The 8,268-nt window shown below is 47.7% G+C and overlaps 1 pseudogene; it reads left to right on the top strand.

Annotated features, from left to right (window-relative positions):
- The first annotated feature begins 300 nt into the window (after positions 1–300).
- LOC134981669 (5S ribosomal RNA) lies at positions 301–419 on the top strand (annotated as a pseudogene).
- Positions 420–8,268: the final 7,849 nt, after the last annotated feature.

The following is an 8,268-nucleotide window of genomic DNA, read 5'->3' as shown; positions in this document are numbered from 1 at the left end:
CCGTTTTTCCGACACGAACACTGCACTGCTTACCCTTTATGGGCCTATCCTCTAAAAACTCGACCTGGCCAGTACTTGGATGGGAGACTCCCAGGGAATACCTGGAGCGTGGTGAACCCAGTGGGAACTTCCCTAAGCTCTCATGGCACAAATACGCTAAAAATCACACTCTCTCAGTAGGAGCTTATATACCTCCTCTTTGCTATTCCAGTATTTAATACTATATCCTTTTTTGCCATCTGTGAGTTCATTATGTTGTCCACTGCATTTGAGAGACCTCGTCTCTAACCCAGCCCTATACATTACAACCATACCTCCTTGGGGACGCCCAACACCGTCCGATCTTGGAAGCTAAGCAAGGTTGGGCCCGGTCAGTACAAGGATGGGAGACCTCCTTGGGAGACCGGGTGTTGTAAATCCGGAGGCGCTAAGGGAATATTTTTGGGATATCTCGGAAGCTTATGGATGATGTCTTGTCCACATCACTTTGGCACTTTCTTCACGACGCGGTACCTAATCAATATTTACTGTTCCTGTTTTTCCTAGCAGGACTATTATCCATTCTTTCCCATCCCTGTTCATATATATTATATGATTTTAAATGTATTTCATATACATATGGTTTTCTATATATATATATTTTGTATTGTCTGCATATATATATATATATATACTATATATTTTTTATCTCCATAGTGGCACCATATATCCACTCTAATTATCATCCGTCTGTATCCCTCTTAATGCCGTATTCATTTGTTATGTAACTTACTTATGCCTGCCATCACCATCTATTTATATGCCTTTTTCTCTTTTTCGTTTTTTATGTATCCCCCGGGGAGACGCACCATTAATATGCTAAACTATTCCAAAGGCTCACACATATCTAAACCTTTGCATTGCGCACTAGAACATTGAATTATCTAGACCGCAGCACATGGATTCTACCCGCAGCAGGACTCAATCCCGTTTTTGATAACCAAAAAGATGGCCGCCCCCCGCAAAAGTGACAGTATACCAAAGATCTCTACCCGCAGCAGGACTGCATCCCATTTTGGATAACCGAAAAGATGGCCGCCGCCCTCGAAAGTGACAGCATACCAGGGATCCCCACCGCACGGTGCCCAGCCGGCGCATGCGCATAACGGATCGAATGCCGCCGGAAGAGGGGCGGAAGTGGGGCGGATATGATGTTCCACACAGTCCGGACCGGAAGTTGACGGACTCACTCGTTTTTTATGTTATATACGTGTTTCTAGCTCTATTTGGGCATCGTTTTGGCGCTTGAACATAACAGTGGGCTTCCCTATCATATTAATCTCACGTTTATGTGCGTATACTTGTATTTTGAATACATGACAGCAATCCACCAATTAACAAACAGGAAGTGATGCTGATAACACCTCCCATAGCCATGAGGTATAAATATGTTCTGTCTCTAGCCTCTCACCACCCCTTGATGAAGTCCATGAGGGACGAAACGCGTTGGGTGCTACTCTGATTATACCTCTACTATTGAAGTTAAGCTACCTTTCTCCCAATTTTTACTCCTCTTTATCTTTTATCCTGCATATTTTGTACCTATTTCTCATGTTTTTATGTACCTTTTAATAATTTTTGGTATATGTGTTTAAAAATTTTTTAGTTTCACCTCTGCTCTTTTATACCAGATTTTATGGATTAGGCTGCATTTTTGAAAATTGTTTATATTTTATGAAATACCCCCCCCCCCCCTTGTTTTAGTGTGTTGTTTTCTGAAATTAAATTTTATATATTTATAGAACACCTGGTTTTTACACTATTAATTCGACACCTTTGGTCGCTTGCAAATACCTCATCCCCCTGCACCATTTTCTAATCTCTAGGCATATATACCAGTGCCTATATGTTTTTTGAGGTTCATAAGCTGACGCCCTAATAGTTTACAGGGAGTGTCCTCCAGGTAACATATATATTTTTTGGTAATTATTTCAGAACACTCTTTTCCTAATACTGTCGTTTACACCTTTGATACTACATCTGTGGCGCTGCCAGCTTCTTTTGTACACATCTTTGTTCTTGGTATTATTGCTTCCAGCTGCCTGGAGTGAACCAGTATCGAACACAGTATGTTTGGAATAAATGAACGCACTAACAAAAGGAGTAATGTGTGCCAAAAGATTTTCAATGAGACTACTATCCCCGAAACTGAACACACCACTAACGACTTGGATGACATGTTTTGGAATATTGAGAGATTGCTAACCAAGGAAGTTAAAGCATGGTGGGACATCAGGGGTTTAGAACATTATGTCAGTGTGAACAGGGTCCCGAGGGGTTTAAGGATTACGAAACAGCCGACCTTTGGAAAGGAGAACCAAGATTTCATACAAGAATGGGATAAAACCCTGCACAACTGTTCAATTAATCTCATGAAACTACTCATCACGGAGAAAAAACGCTCTATCTCAGACCTAGAAGCTGAAATAAAAGAGGCTGAGAATAAAATGGAAGTACATAAAGACAAAGAGGACTTCAGGATCAATGAGAAGGTTTTGAATAAAAAGCTGGAACGTATAGAAGATGAGGTAATCAGAAACAAAGAAAGGAAATTCGCTAGAGACAGACACGACTATGAAAATAGTATGGTAAAGAATTGGAGTCGCTTCTCTGGAGGAGGACAGCCAGCTCCCAAAGTAAGAAGGGAGTATTGGAAAACTGTCCCTAGCAAAACCAGAGGCCCTAGATTCACTACTAAAGAGACCCAGGAATTTCACAACTTCAAAACAACCAATAGATTTGCAGCGTTACAGAGACTAGACTCCAATACTGAGGAGCCTTTTTTATCACCAGGTACGAACCACCACCTCCGAGACACAATGAAGACACCTGCAAGAATGAAAAACACCACACCTCGCAAAAGAAGATTCGAAGACGAAGAGGATGTCGTGGGGGTAGGAGGGAAAAGACTATACAAAAGACGAAATCTCGTCTAGAACCCCCTACACCAAAAGGCATCTTCAATCTTTCCAGCCACACCTTGACGAACCATGAGACTACACTTCTCAACAAAGGCCTCTCCTTTGCACCTACAAGGGGTATGAATAAGTTCGATGTCTTCATCGATTTGAACAAATTCATAAGAAAAATCACTCTTAAACGTCACTTCATAAAAAAAGAGGATGCAGTAATACAGAATTACGAACAATCGAAATCGGGCTTGAAACCCACTTCTAAATTTTACCCTTTGGAATCAAAGGGTCATAATGTGGGTCTCTTTTATGAGCTAGTTAAGAAGGATCTATTTGATGCTAACATTTCATCTATAAAGGAGAAGAATCTCTCAAATAGGGAGACGGAAGCCATCAAACACCTACAAGAAAATAAAAACATTGTTATAAAACCGGCTGATAAAGGGGGGGGGGGGGGGGGGGGGGGGGTTGGTTATCATGGACAGAGAAGCCTATGTTACAGAAGCACTCAGACTGCTAGGAGACCGGTTCTCTTATGTCCCATTGCCTAGTGACCCTAAGGAACCATTCGTGGAAGAACTGAAACTTATGCTTTTTTTTTTTGTATAATCTGTTTTTATTGTAACAATATAGACTTACAACAAGTTGTAAATATAACTGGGTATCAATCAATGGCAAAATGGTATGACGACATGAGCGTATACAGATCGATAGTCACATGTTCTGTACAGTTGTAGTCCACATTAACATTTTGGTTTAAGAAAACATAATAATGGATAGGTATGTAGCAAGAAGAAGAAAAAGAAAAGAGAAGAGAAACTTCAAAAGATTGGGGTGACTGAACCGAGTATGTTAAGCAAAGGAGAATAAGACATGTGCCGTGATTCAAGAGTTAGGCTTATTCATCCAAGACCCTATTACCAATTGAGCTAAGAGTTGGTTCCCGTCCTCTACTCTATTTTGTGGAGGAGATGTAAGTCTTATATGATTCGGATGTCTTGTAGTCTATCCAAGGCCACCATATAGCAGTAAATTCCGAGCGCCTGTCTCCCGCGCTCATTAATACATCTTCCATGTTCATGTAGTAATCTAATCTGGAGAACCAGGTGTTCCTTGTGGGGGGTGTGACAGGATGGTACCGTACGGAAGCACTCGCTGCTTGCCGCGTCCCGTCGACTGCGCACAGAATGGAAGGTCAAGCCGCACGAGGCCTGACCACATAGGGGATTCCCGCTTACCGTCAGTAACCGCCTGTTACTGACTCCACCCACTGCGCTGTGGGCGGGTTCTCGCTGCCACCACCAAACTCCTAACCTGCCGTGGCGTTTGGAACCACGGTTCTGCTCTGTATGTGCCGACGCACTGCTTTACCACACCTGTGTGGTGTCGACGAATCCCCACTAGCCACTTGCTAGGCCTCTACCGGTAGCTGGCGGAAGGCGGAGCTTGGAGACGTCAGGTGCTTCCCTGGACAGCCGGAGAACGGGGCTAGGTTTGGCCTAACCCTGTTGGTCACAAGATGAAGCAGTCTTCTTGAGGCAAAGGTGTTTTATTGCTCAAAAACCTTGAAAAAGGCTCCTCCCTATTGCTAGGGGCAACAGCATACAATTAAGATGTTTCAGCAGAAGAAGATGGTACAATACACAATCCTATGGGCCAACTGCCCTCCTTTTATCCCTCTCCAAGACCCTCTACCACAGGGGGTAAGCCCGCCCTGTGGTGTACAACCAATCAATGTTTACCCATGAGCTGTGCATGCTCTGGACTCATGCACACCTAACATTGTCCCCAATGGACAGTGGGGAGTGGCCGGTCTCCTTTGTCTCTCCCATCTGGGAGAGCAGGCTACTCCCACGGTGCCGTTCAGTCTGGCTGGGGGGAGGTTTTCCCTCCTAAACTGACTTCCAGAAACCTGCCCGGGACCCCTTCTCACTGCCTGCAGCCTGGATTTGGGCTCCAGAGCTGGGCAGCCTGGCTCCCCGGTCCAGGTCTCTGGTCCACTACGGCTGATCTCCATGGAGCTCCAAGAAACCACTCAGCTTGTTTTATGGCTAAGCTGCTTCTCTTTCTCCCTGTCCCCATTGGAACTGTGAGGCTGGATGGGAATGCATTCCGTTTTTAGGGAAAAGGTCTGGGAGAATCCATCAGCCTGCACAGCTATGGATTCCCCCCTCCTGGGACACACAATCAAGTAAGTGCATTTTATCTTTAAATACATTACATTTTTAAATCACACTGTACATTTCTCTTTAAATATACCCTGAGCCTGTGCCCTGCACAGACTCTACATACTCAGGCACTGCAGTGCCTTCCCTAGCCCTGCAGCCTGGCTGCGAGGGCTCTCTGTGTGCTGGAGGTATGGGGCTGGCTTCCCCCATCCTCCAGCCTGCTTTTCTGCCTCTGGGGTTCCAGGGAGCTGGCTCTCCCTGTCCCCCCAGGGTGGCACTAATCAGTGGCCTCGCCGCACGCAGCGGCGCACCCCCCTGTACCTAAGCCCGGCGGACCGGGACACTTGTCCCGGCCGCCGTGACCCTGGCTTGTTTTAGCGCTGAGGCGCCGGGAGCGTAGCTCCCGGACCCCAGCGCTCACCATCCTGCTGGCCCGCCTAATGTGCCCACGCCGCTAGGGAGCCGGCTAGCCCGGTCCCCCCTGAGCGGCGCCTGTCTTGTGGCCTCGCTGCAGCGTCCGGCGGGGAGCCGGGCTGCAGCGCACCCCCCTTGCTGCCCGGCAGCCCGGGACGTTCGTCCCGGCTGCCGCGGCTGGCCGCCTCCAGTGTGCTGAGGCGCCGGGAGCGGAGCTCCCGTCCCCAGCACAGGCAGACCCAGAGCGCGCTGCAGCGGGAGCTGAGCTCCCAGCCGCAGCGGCTCACCCTTCTCCCCCCCCCGGCGCACACACAGCTCAGTGTGCCGGGGGGCTGTGCTCACCGCTGCCGGGAGCGGAGCTCCCGGACTCCGGCGGTGCCCATCTGAAGGCTGCAGCGGGAGCTGATCTCCCGCATGCAGCAGTCCTCGTCTCCCCCGGCGCGCACACTCCAGTGCGCCCGGGGGTGCACCGACCGCTGCCGGGAGCGGAGCTCCCGGACGTCGGCGGTCAGCGGCTGCCCTCTCCCCCGGCGCGCACACTCTGCTGAGCGCGCCGGGGGCTGTCCTCCTTGCCGTGGTCTCCGGAGGGGTCCGGGACCACGGCACAGTTTTAAACAAAATACAATTTAAACATTTTATAAACATGGCGACTAGCGCCCAACACATTTTAAATTTGGCGCCAAGCGCCCTTTGTTCTTGGCAAATGGCGCCGGGCACTAGGGGATTAACCCCTTCAGTGCCAGGGCGGCCATTTGCCTCGTGGCTGGGGCTCTCCGGCCACAGGGGGGTTGACAGATTTCCACATTGTGGGGATCACTGCTCGTGCGGCATTGCCCAGGTGTCGTATTAACGATGACTTGTAGGTAGAGATTGGGGTAGTGGAATGATTTAGTAGCCAAAAGGCTGGGTCAGACGGGACGGAAGTATGTAGAATGGTGTTGGAGGTTGAGATTACATCATCCCAGTAATTTTTGATAAGGGGACAGGTCCACCAGATGTGTAGCAGAGAACCTAGGTCCCTACGACATCTCCAGCAGGTAGGTGAGATGGATGGGGATATTACATGTAAGAGAGTGGGGTGTCTGTACCACCTCATTAGGATCTTATATTGCGTTTCTCTGACTTGGATACAGATGGAGCTCTTATGGGTTTTAAGAAAGATAGAGTCCCATTCCCTATCCGAGAGTGAGATGTTTAGATCTCTTTCCCACTTTTGAATAAAATGAGGAGGCATCAGGGAGTCAGACGCACATAGGAGCTTATATAGGGTGGAAACAGTGTGTATTGGATTCATAGGGGCCACACACATTTTTTCAAACGCGGTCAGCTCCCTTGATGCCTCACGGTATGCATTATTTGTATGTAGGAAGTGACGAATCTGTAGGAATTTCCAGAAATCTCTCTGTGGGATCTCCCATTTCTCTCGTATCTCCGAGAACTGTTTAACCCCGGATGGGTGGACCAACTGTCCTACTCTAAAGAGTCCCTCCAACGCCCAGTTTTGATAATATCCTAATGAGAGGCCCGGTGGGAAGGTCGGATTACTCAGAAAAGAGGTGAGGGGGCCAAAGACAGAAGAGATACACGATCTTCGTCGTATCTTCTTCCAAAAAGAAAGTGTAGGAGAAATGGTCGGATGCGTATGTTGTAATTTGGGCAAGGTCGGGAGCCATGGGAAGATTTCCGGGAACAGTTGCACGCATGAACCTTCTAAGACCACCCACTGTTTAATCTCCCGACTCCTGGTCCAATCCAAGACTCTGTTCAGGATAATTGCTTGGTAGTAAATTTCAATGTCTGGTAATAGGAAGCCCCCTTTCTGGGGAGGTCGAGTCAGGATTGACCTTTTGATTCTGGGTCTCTTACGACGCCATATAAATTGCTGGATCAAAGATCTCACGGTCTGGAACCAAGAGTCGGGGATCTGAATCGGTAAGGTCTGAAGAAGGTAAAGTAGTTTGGGTAGCGTGTTCATCTTTACAACATTGATTCTACCAAGCCATGAAAGATTATGATATTGCCATCTGCAATAGTCGTTTCTAATGGCTTGGAGAATGGGGTGGAAGTTCAAGGACAGTAAACGTGAGGAGTCGCTGGATAGCTGTACTCCCAGGTATGTAATGTGGGAGTCCCTCCACTGAAAAGGAAACGTAGTTTTCAAGCCCGTTAAGACCGAATGGGGAGTTGAGATGTGAAGAGCATAGGATTTGGATGTGTTGATTTTAAAACCTGATAGTGAGCTGAAAATGTCTAACTCGCTCATCAGGTTGGGGAGTGAGTGTGCGGGGTCTGTGACTGTCGCCAGCAGATTGTCTGCAAATAGAGCAAGTTTATAATCTATATCCCCTACTTGTAGTCCCTTAATCTTGTCATTAGCCCTAATTGCCCTGGCCAGGGCTTCAATACAAAGGACAAAGATCAGGGGGGATAAAGGACAGCCCTGTCTCGTTCCATTACTAATTAGAAAGTTATCAGAGAGAGTCCCGTTAACCCGTACCTTTGCTGATGGTTGTGTATACAAAGATAGTATTCTATGGAGAGCTCGTGGGCCCAACCCGATGTGCTCCAGCACCGCTCTCATGAAATCCCAATTTACCCTGTCAAAGGCCTTTTCGGCATCTGTGGACAGTAGTACAGTAGATATCTTACTGCTGGAGGCCAAATGGATTAGGTTAAGGAGTTTAGTCGTGTTATCCTTCGCTTCCCGACCGGGTACGAAACCCACTTGGTCGTTA

The sequence above is a fragment of the Pseudophryne corroboree genome, chromosome 12, assembly GCF_028390025.1.
Source record: "Pseudophryne corroboree isolate aPseCor3 chromosome 12, aPseCor3.hap2, whole genome shotgun sequence".
NCBI lineage: Eukaryota > Metazoa > Chordata > Amphibia > Anura > Myobatrachidae > Pseudophryne > Pseudophryne corroboree.
The sequence above is the reverse complement of the archived record's forward strand: the minus strand, read 5'-3'. Positions and strand labels throughout refer to the sequence as shown.